We start from the raw sequence: 8,794 nt of genomic DNA, 5'->3' as shown, positions 1-8,794 counted from the left end.
TTAATGACAGACTCTTATTAAACATTACAAGGGCAATAAATACATAATACTGTAAATAATAAATACAAGTGTTGGTCTCATCTCGCTGCCGTGAGAACATGATTGATGAGTTAAAACATTCTCCAGTCTTTACTTGCATCTGATGGTGTCCTTAAAGAGTCCAGGGATTTACTGAAGTATTGAATGAGGATAAAAACGACAAAGTTCTGTTGGCGGCAGAATGAATTGAATGACACTGAGGTTGTCCAAAGCAAAATGAGGTAATGAAAACAAATGAAGGGTCTTATTCCCGATGGAACGGGGGAGGAACTTAGTCATCAAGCTAATTTTATTCTTGTCTGGCCAAGAGACTTCATTTCCTCTGGGTGTTTGTACAGACGCTGGGTTGCCAAATGATGAATATGGTGCCTGATGTCCGGATGGCAGATGCTGGACGTGTAACTCAAGCCCGCATACTGATTCTCTTCAGCCAGAGAATTTAAGAAGGCAACATTTGGATTTCAGGTTCTGCTTGTTTACCGTTTTCTGTTTCCATATTTCCTGCGCCGTTGGATTATTCGTCTGCGAAGGCAGATAATCAAATGATAAACAACATCAAAACTGCCAGTTATCAGAGACATTGTAAGGAGAATGAACGAGAAACTGCAATACTGAATTTTAATTAATTAACACATTATAGTCCTTTATCAGCATAACAATGAAAACTACACTCATTCACTGCTATAGGAGGAGAAGAATTGGCTAAACCGGTTAAATCATCAAAATCAACAACATGTATGCTTGACCCTATGCCGACTAGGCTATTAAAAGAGATACTTCCAGAGGTCATAGATCCTCTGCTTAATATCATTAATTCATCTTTGACATTAGGATATGTACCGAAAACTTTTAAGTTGGCAATAATTAAACCACTTATTAAAAAAACGCAACTTGATCCTAAAGAATTAGTCAATTACAGGCCAATCTCGAATCTACCCTTTCTATCAAGAACACTAGAAAAGGCCGTGTCTTCACAATTATGTTCCTATTTAGAAAGAAATGTTATCTGTGAGGATTTCCAGTCAGGATTTAGACCGTATCATAGTACTGAGACTGCTCTAATTAGAGTTACAAATGATTTACTCTTATCATCTGATCGTGGTTGTATCTCTCTATTAGTGTTACTCGATCTTAGCACTGCATTCAATACTATCGATCACAATAGACGATACTCAGCTCTTTGATACCAATCTTTCATTTGAAAGCCACGTTTCTAGCATCTGTAAAACCGCATTCTACCATCTTAAAAATATCGAAATTACGGCACATGCTTTCGATGCAAAAATGCTGAACAGTTAGTCGATGCGTTCATGAGCTCAAGGCTAGATTATTGTAATGCTCTACTGGGTGGTTGCCCTGCTCGCTTAATAAACAAACTCCAGCTAGTCCAAACCGCAGCAGCTCGAGTTCTTACTAGAACCAGGAAGTATGATCATATTAGTCCAGTTCTGTCAACACTGCACTGGCTCCCTATTAAACATCGCATACATTTTAAAATCTTGCTTATTACTCAAAGCACTAAATAGTTTAGCTCCAGTACTTAAGCGAGCTCTTAACGCATTATACCCCATCACGTCTACTGCGGTCTCTAAACTCTGGCCAGTTGATCATACCTAGAATATCTAAATCAACTGCAGGCGGTCGATCCTTTTCCTATTTAGCTCCTAAACTGTGGAATAGTCTTCCTAGCATTGTTCGGGAAGCAGACACACTCTGTCAGTTTAAATCTAGACTAAAAACACATCTCTTTACTATGGCATACACACAGAACATTTTTAACTCTCATTATTCAATTCAATTGACTGATTGTTCGGCTGCATTAACTAGGTCAGCCGGAACCGGGAACACTTCCCATAACACCTGATGTACTCGTTACATCATAAAAAGAGTGACATCTACGCTAATGTTAGTCTCTCTGTTTATCCCGAGGTTTATCCCGGATCTGGGCCCTGTCCGGATCGGATGGTGGACCTGCCTGGACATGACCAGCTCACTGGACTCTCAGATTATCATAGATTCAAGATTTTGTAAAGTTTTACACAAAGATGATAACGGTGTTGGGGTGTGTGTTCTCTGTTGCCATGCGGATGAGCCGCTGAACACATTGAGAGTTTCTATTTTAATTGATAATGTTGTTGTGTACTTTAGCTTACTTTAGCTGGACAATAACTTTATTCTAGAGCTGATGTACAGCCCAAACAATCTCTCTTACATTAATCTCCTGTTTAAGCGGCTTTAAAACGCTGTTTAAATGAAGGGAACCTGACTTGAAAGGACGTCCCACCTTTCTAATCAACTGCTTAATTGGTAAAGGCATTCTTTTTTAGCCATGGAAAATATATGCATACACTGTATAATTATTTATTTATTTTAAGTGTTGGTTTAACTTAAAAAATATATTAACCTGTTTGCCTTAAATTTTGGAGTTTATTGAAATTAAAAATTTGAGTTGATACAATAAAGGAAATTGGTTTAATGAACAGAAGCTCAAATATTATTGTATCTGAACCACATAAAAAAAATAGATAAATCATGAAAATAGCACAATTTGGCTGTGACATCACAAATAAAACACACAATTACCCAAAATCTTTTAATAATATTTGAATAAAGGTTGTCGATTCTCAAAATGTCCATTGTATTAACTCAATTTTTTTTTACTGTGTAAGGAAATGTATGGTAGTTTCTGGTTTGGTTAACAGATATGGCAATAATAATAATATATTGTAGCACAACTTCTTACACAAGATGGCTGGCAACAAACAGTGGCTTTTTTCACGTTGTTCATAATTAGACCTCTGGAGGCTTCACATGCGATTTCATCTTACTTTATTGTTGTTTACATCACATATACTGTTTTCTTTTATGCATGATTATGGCCTCCTTCATTTGCACTTTGGGTGACTGTAACACAATGGGATCTTCCATCAGATAAAAGACTTAGTGGATGAAAAATTCATCACGACCCCATAAAATTCTTATTCCACCCAAAGTTGGTCAAAGTAAAAAGAGATGTTAAAATGACTAGAATTGTCAGATGCATTCAGAATGTCCCTGGTTCGGTTCTACCGAGAGTCCACATGGGACGGGGCGTCTGGCAGGACAAATAGCAATGTCGAGTCCTTTCCCTGTGTCAAAATCCCAGTTATGGTTTATTCAGTGCAACCCTTTTTACTCCCACTCTTGACCCAATCAGAAAAATACTTAAGCCTCCATTATTGTTGATTTGTTTGTACACATTCACATTTCAAACAGCAGGAAAACATTAAAACGCAATTAATACACCAAAATGGGGTCTCTTAGGGGAGCGGCGTCATGCTCGGATCTGCTTCAAATGGCCACAACACGGGGAAGGCAGCTTTTAGCAGGATTCGCGGCCGTCCCAGCAGACGCTTTGACTGACAGGGAGGCGAGGCCAAACAAAGGCAGTTTACGACCAGCATAATCAATGTGACATTAGCGCACACATAATGGACGAGAGGGGAAGCGTGCGCTTAATAAAACTCCAACTCGCTGCATGGCGATTCCTGTTCCTGGAGCTTTTAGGAAGCATCTTTTCCACTTGGAGTTCTCCTTAGCACCCACTTTAAAAAGCTATCAGGCAAGAGCCTGAATTCTCAGACTCATGTCTCGCTCTTTCTCTGTTATTTACAATTAATCCTGAAGCGATAAACCTTAGAGCAAGATTAAAGGTATCGCATGCCTGACGTGAAAGCCAGAGAGAGGCAATAAAGTGTACTTCAAATAGTGAGAGTGAGAGCCCATATCATTTTTCCATAAAAATTGTTTGGTTTTCCAAGGTTCTGTCCCATCTAGTGCTCATGTGACCCTCGTTTATACTGGTCTTTGAACGTATTTTAATACATGAGAACATTGTGTCGCCGTCACCATCATGTTTTCAGGATGACCTGATGAGATATACTGTATATTTTTGAGAATTAATGATAATTTATTTCGTAAAGCCTCGGCTGAAGACTTGTCCTTCAAATCCTCCTCTCTTCAAGGGTCTGTTCGGTTCATTGTGAATCGGCGGTCTAAATCAATCTAGAGGAGTGAGGGGCTTTTCAGAACACCCCAAGGTAAATGACAAATTTTACTCTCATTCTGTGCAACAATGACCGTATGCAACAACATTCACAAAGACCCGTGCCAACCTTGGTGAGAAAACCATAGAAACGGAGAAGAGGACGAGCCTTTGAAAAGATTTATTACCCACTGCAAGTGAAAAACATGCAGTAAAACAGGAGTATATTTGGAGCACTATTGTGTTATTTAAAGCAGGGCCCAGATTGCAGGAACCCCCACTAAAGATCAAGGCCTCTGGATTCACCTGTAGCGTCACATTAAACTGGAGAAAGTGTTCAAGGGTTCATGTGACGCCGGGGTCACAGCAGAGGTCAGAGGTCACGCCCTTCCTGCAGCCTCCAGGGACATGAGCTCAATGTTCTTGGCCGACAGACAGTCAGTACTAAGCAGGGATGAATCAATTAAGGCACATCAAATCAAGAAATCATGCACTCTGAAGTGACAAATATTGGCCAGGACTGTCAAAGTCTCTCTCTCTCTCTCTCTCTCTCTCTCTCTCTCTCTCTCTCTCTCTCTCTCTCTCTCTCTCTCTCTCTCTCTCTCTCTCTCTCTCTCTCTCTCTCTCTCTCTCTCTCTCTCTCTCTCTCTCTCTCTCTCTCTCTCTCTCTCTCTCTCTCTCTCTCTCTCTCTCTCTGACCAGCCCACTGAAACTCTGTCTGGGAAACAGTGTCAGAATGAGGCGGTTTGATTCTGTGGTTTAGTGGTGTGAATGTGTATCATTAGTCAAGTATCACTTTTACTTTACAAAAATCCCTGAGCGTATTGACCTTTGCCACAGAACCTCACCTTTAAAACCATGACATAAATGATCTTGCGGCTGGCACAAAATAAATTCAAACAGCGTTTCTTGGTTGTGTTAACATTAAGCGAACATTCTATTTTATCATTCTTCAAACATTATTGGAAAGTTACTTTCTTGTGGAAATTATGGGAATGTTATTTCTGGACGTTATGGAATGTTGCTTTTGGACATTATCCAGCAGCCATATCACCCTGTAGCCCAAGACTGGTTTCCTACTGAAGCTAAGCAGGGCTGAGCCTGGTCAGTTCCTGGATGGGAGACCAACTGGGAAAACCAGGAGCTGCTGGTAGAGGTGTTAGTGAGGCCAGCAGGGGGCGCTCACCCTGTGGTCTGTGTGGGTCCTAACACCCCAGTATAGTGATGGGGACACTATACTGACAAAGAGCACCGTCCTTCGGATGAGACGTTAAACCGAGGCCCTGACTCCCTGTGGTCGTAAAAAATCCCAGGATATCCTTCGATAAAGAGTAGGGGTGTAACCCCGGCATCCTGGCCAAATTTGCCTATTGGCCCCTGTCCATCATGGCCACCTAATAATCAACACTCTCCTGATTGGCTTCATCACTCGGTCTCCTCTCCACCAATCAGCTGGTGTGCGGTGAGCGTTCGGGCGCAATATGGCTGCCGTTGCATCATCAGGTGGTGCTGCACATTGGTGGAGGTTGAGGAGATTCCCCGCAATGTAAAGCGATTTGGGTGTCTAAAAAAGCGCTCTATAAATGTAACGAATTATTAAATTAATTAAATTATGGAAAGTTATTTCTGGACATTATGAAAAGTTACTTTTGGACATTATATAATGTTACTTTTGGACATTATGGAAAGGTACTTTTGGACATTATGGAAAGTTACTTTTGGACATTATATAATGTTACTTTTAGACATTATGGAAAGTTATTTCTGGACATTATGGAAAGTTATTTCTGGACATTATAGAAAGTTACTTTTGGACATTATGGAAAGTTATTTCTGGACATTATAGAAAGTTACTTTTGGACATTATGGAAAGTTACTTTTGGACATTATGGAAAGTTACTTTTGGACATTATGGAAAGTTACTTTTGGACATTATGGAAAGTTACTTTTGGACATTATAGAAAGTTACTTTTGGACATTATGGAAAGTTACTTTTGGACATTATAGAAAGTTATTTTTGGACATTATGGAAAGTTACTTTTAGACATTATGGAAAGTTAATTTTGGACATTATAGAAAGTTACTTTTGGACATTATGGAAAGTTACTTTTGGACATTATGGAAAGTTACTTTTGGACATTATGGAAAGTTACTTTTGGAAATTATAGAAAGTTATTTTTGGACATTATGGAAAGTTACTTTTAGACATTATGGAAAGTTAATTTTGGACATTATAGAAAGTTACTTTTGGACATTATAGAAAGTTACTTTTGGACATTATGGAAAGTTACTTTTGGACATTATAGAAAGTTACTTTTGGACATTATGGAAAGTTACTTTTGGACATTATAGAAAATTATTTTTGGACATTATGGAAAGTTACTTTTAGACATTATGGAAAGTTACTTTTGGACATTATGGAAAGTTAATTTTGGACATTATAGAAAGTTACTTTTGGACATTATGGAAAGTTACTTTTGGACATTATATAATGTTACTTTTGGACATTATGGAAAGTTACTTTTGGACATTATGGAAAGTTACTTTTGGACATTATAGAAAGTTACTTTTGGACATTATATAATGTTACTTTTGGACATTATGGAAAGTTACTTTTGGACATTATGGAAAGTTACTTTTGGACATTATGGAAAGTTACTTTTGGACATTATGGAAAGTTACTTTTGGACATTATAGAAAGTTACTTTTGGACATTATATAATGTTACTTTTGGACATTATATAATGTTACTTTTGGACATTATAGAAAGTTACTTTTGGACATTATGGAAAGTTACTTTTAGACATTATGGAAAGTTACTTTTGGACATTATGGAAAGTTACTTTTGGACATTATAGAAAGTTACTTTTGGACATTATGGAAAGTTACTTTTGGACATTATAGAAAGTTATTTTTTGGACATTATGGAAAGTTACTTTTAGACATTATGGAAAGTTATTTTTTGGACATTATGGAAAGTTACTTTTGGACATTATGGAAAGTTACTTTTGGACATTATGGAAAGTTACTTTTGGACATTATGGAAAGTTAATTTTGGACATTATAGAAAGTTACTTTTAGACATTATGGAAAGTTACTTTTGGACATTATGGAAAGTTACTTTTAGACATTATGGAAAGTTATTTTTTGGACATTATGGAAAGTTACTTTTAGACATTATGGAAAGTTACTTTTGGACATTATGGAAAGTTAATTTTGGACATTATAGAAAGTTACTTTTGGACATTATGGACCGTTATTTCTGGACATTATGGAAAGTTACTTTTGGACATTATATAATGTTACTTTTGGACATTATGGAAAGTTACTTTTGGACATTATAGAAAGTTACTTTTGGACATTATGGAAAGTTACTTTTGGACATTATGGAAAGTTACTTTTGGACATTATGGAAAGTTACTTTTGGACATTATAGAAAGTTACTTTTGTACATTATAGAAAGTTACTTTTGGACATTATAGAAAGTGACTTTTGGACATTATGGAAAGTTAATTTTGGACATTATAGAAAGTTACTTTTGGACATTATGGAAAGTTACTTTTGGACATTATGGAAAGTTACTTTTGGACATTATGGAAAGTTACTTTTGGACATTATGGAAAGTTACTTTTGGACATTATAGAAAGTTACTTTTGGACATTATGGAAAGTTACTTTTGGACATTATGGAAAGTTACTTTTGGACATTATAGAAAGTTATTTTTGGACATTATGGAAAGTTACTTTTGGACATTATGGAAAGTTACTTTTGGACATTATAGAAAGTTACTTTTGGACATTATGGAAAGTTACTTTTGGACATTATGGAAAGTTACTTTTGGACATTATAGAAAGTTACTTTTGTACATTATAGAAAGTTACTTTTGGACATTATAGAAAGTGACTTTTGGACATTATGGAAAGTTAATTTTGGACATTATAGAAAGTTACTTTTGGACATTATGGAAAGTTACTTTTGGACATTATAGAAAGTTACTTTTGTACATTATAGAAAGTTACTTTTGGACATTATAGAAAGTGACTTTTGGACATTATGGAAAGTTAATTTTGGACATTATGGAAAGTTACTTTTGGACATTATGGAAAGTTACTTTTGGACATTATAGAAAGTTACTTTTGGACATTATGGAAAGTTACTTTTGGACATTATGGAAAGTTACTTTTGGGCATTATATAATGTTACTTTTGGACATTATGGAAAGTTACTTTTGGACATTATGGAAAGTTACTTTTGGACATTATGGAAAGTTACTTTTGGACATTATGGAAATAATGTGCAGCACCACCTGATGATGTGACGGCAGCCATATTGCGCCAGAATGCTCACCACACCAGCTGATTGGTGGAGAGGAGACCGAGTGATGAAGCCAATCAGGAGAGGGGGATGATTAGGAGGCCATGATGGACAGCGGCCAATGGGCAAATCTGGCCAGGATGCACTGAAATGACTTTAGGTCATTATTCAGAAGTTAAACAAAAATTATATGAATTTAGACAAACCTGTGGCTGTGCTAATTTTGATCATTTTTCCTGTGAGACAGTTTCAGTGACAGTAAGTATTAAATATAGGCTAATTCCAATAATTCTCATTGGCAGATCTCATGTTATGGAAAAGTATGTTTTAGTGAGAACGATGATCGGTGATATTTCAGACGCTGCAGGATCTGGTCCAGTGATAAGAGCTTATGGTACAACCGGAGTGTAAAGGCAT

The sequence above is a fragment of the Pseudorasbora parva genome, chromosome 3 (genome assembly GCF_024679245.1).
Source record: "Pseudorasbora parva isolate DD20220531a chromosome 3, ASM2467924v1, whole genome shotgun sequence".
In the NCBI taxonomy this organism is placed as follows: domain Eukaryota; kingdom Metazoa; phylum Chordata; class Actinopteri; order Cypriniformes; family Gobionidae; genus Pseudorasbora; species Pseudorasbora parva.
This window is presented reverse-complemented; position numbering follows the sequence as displayed.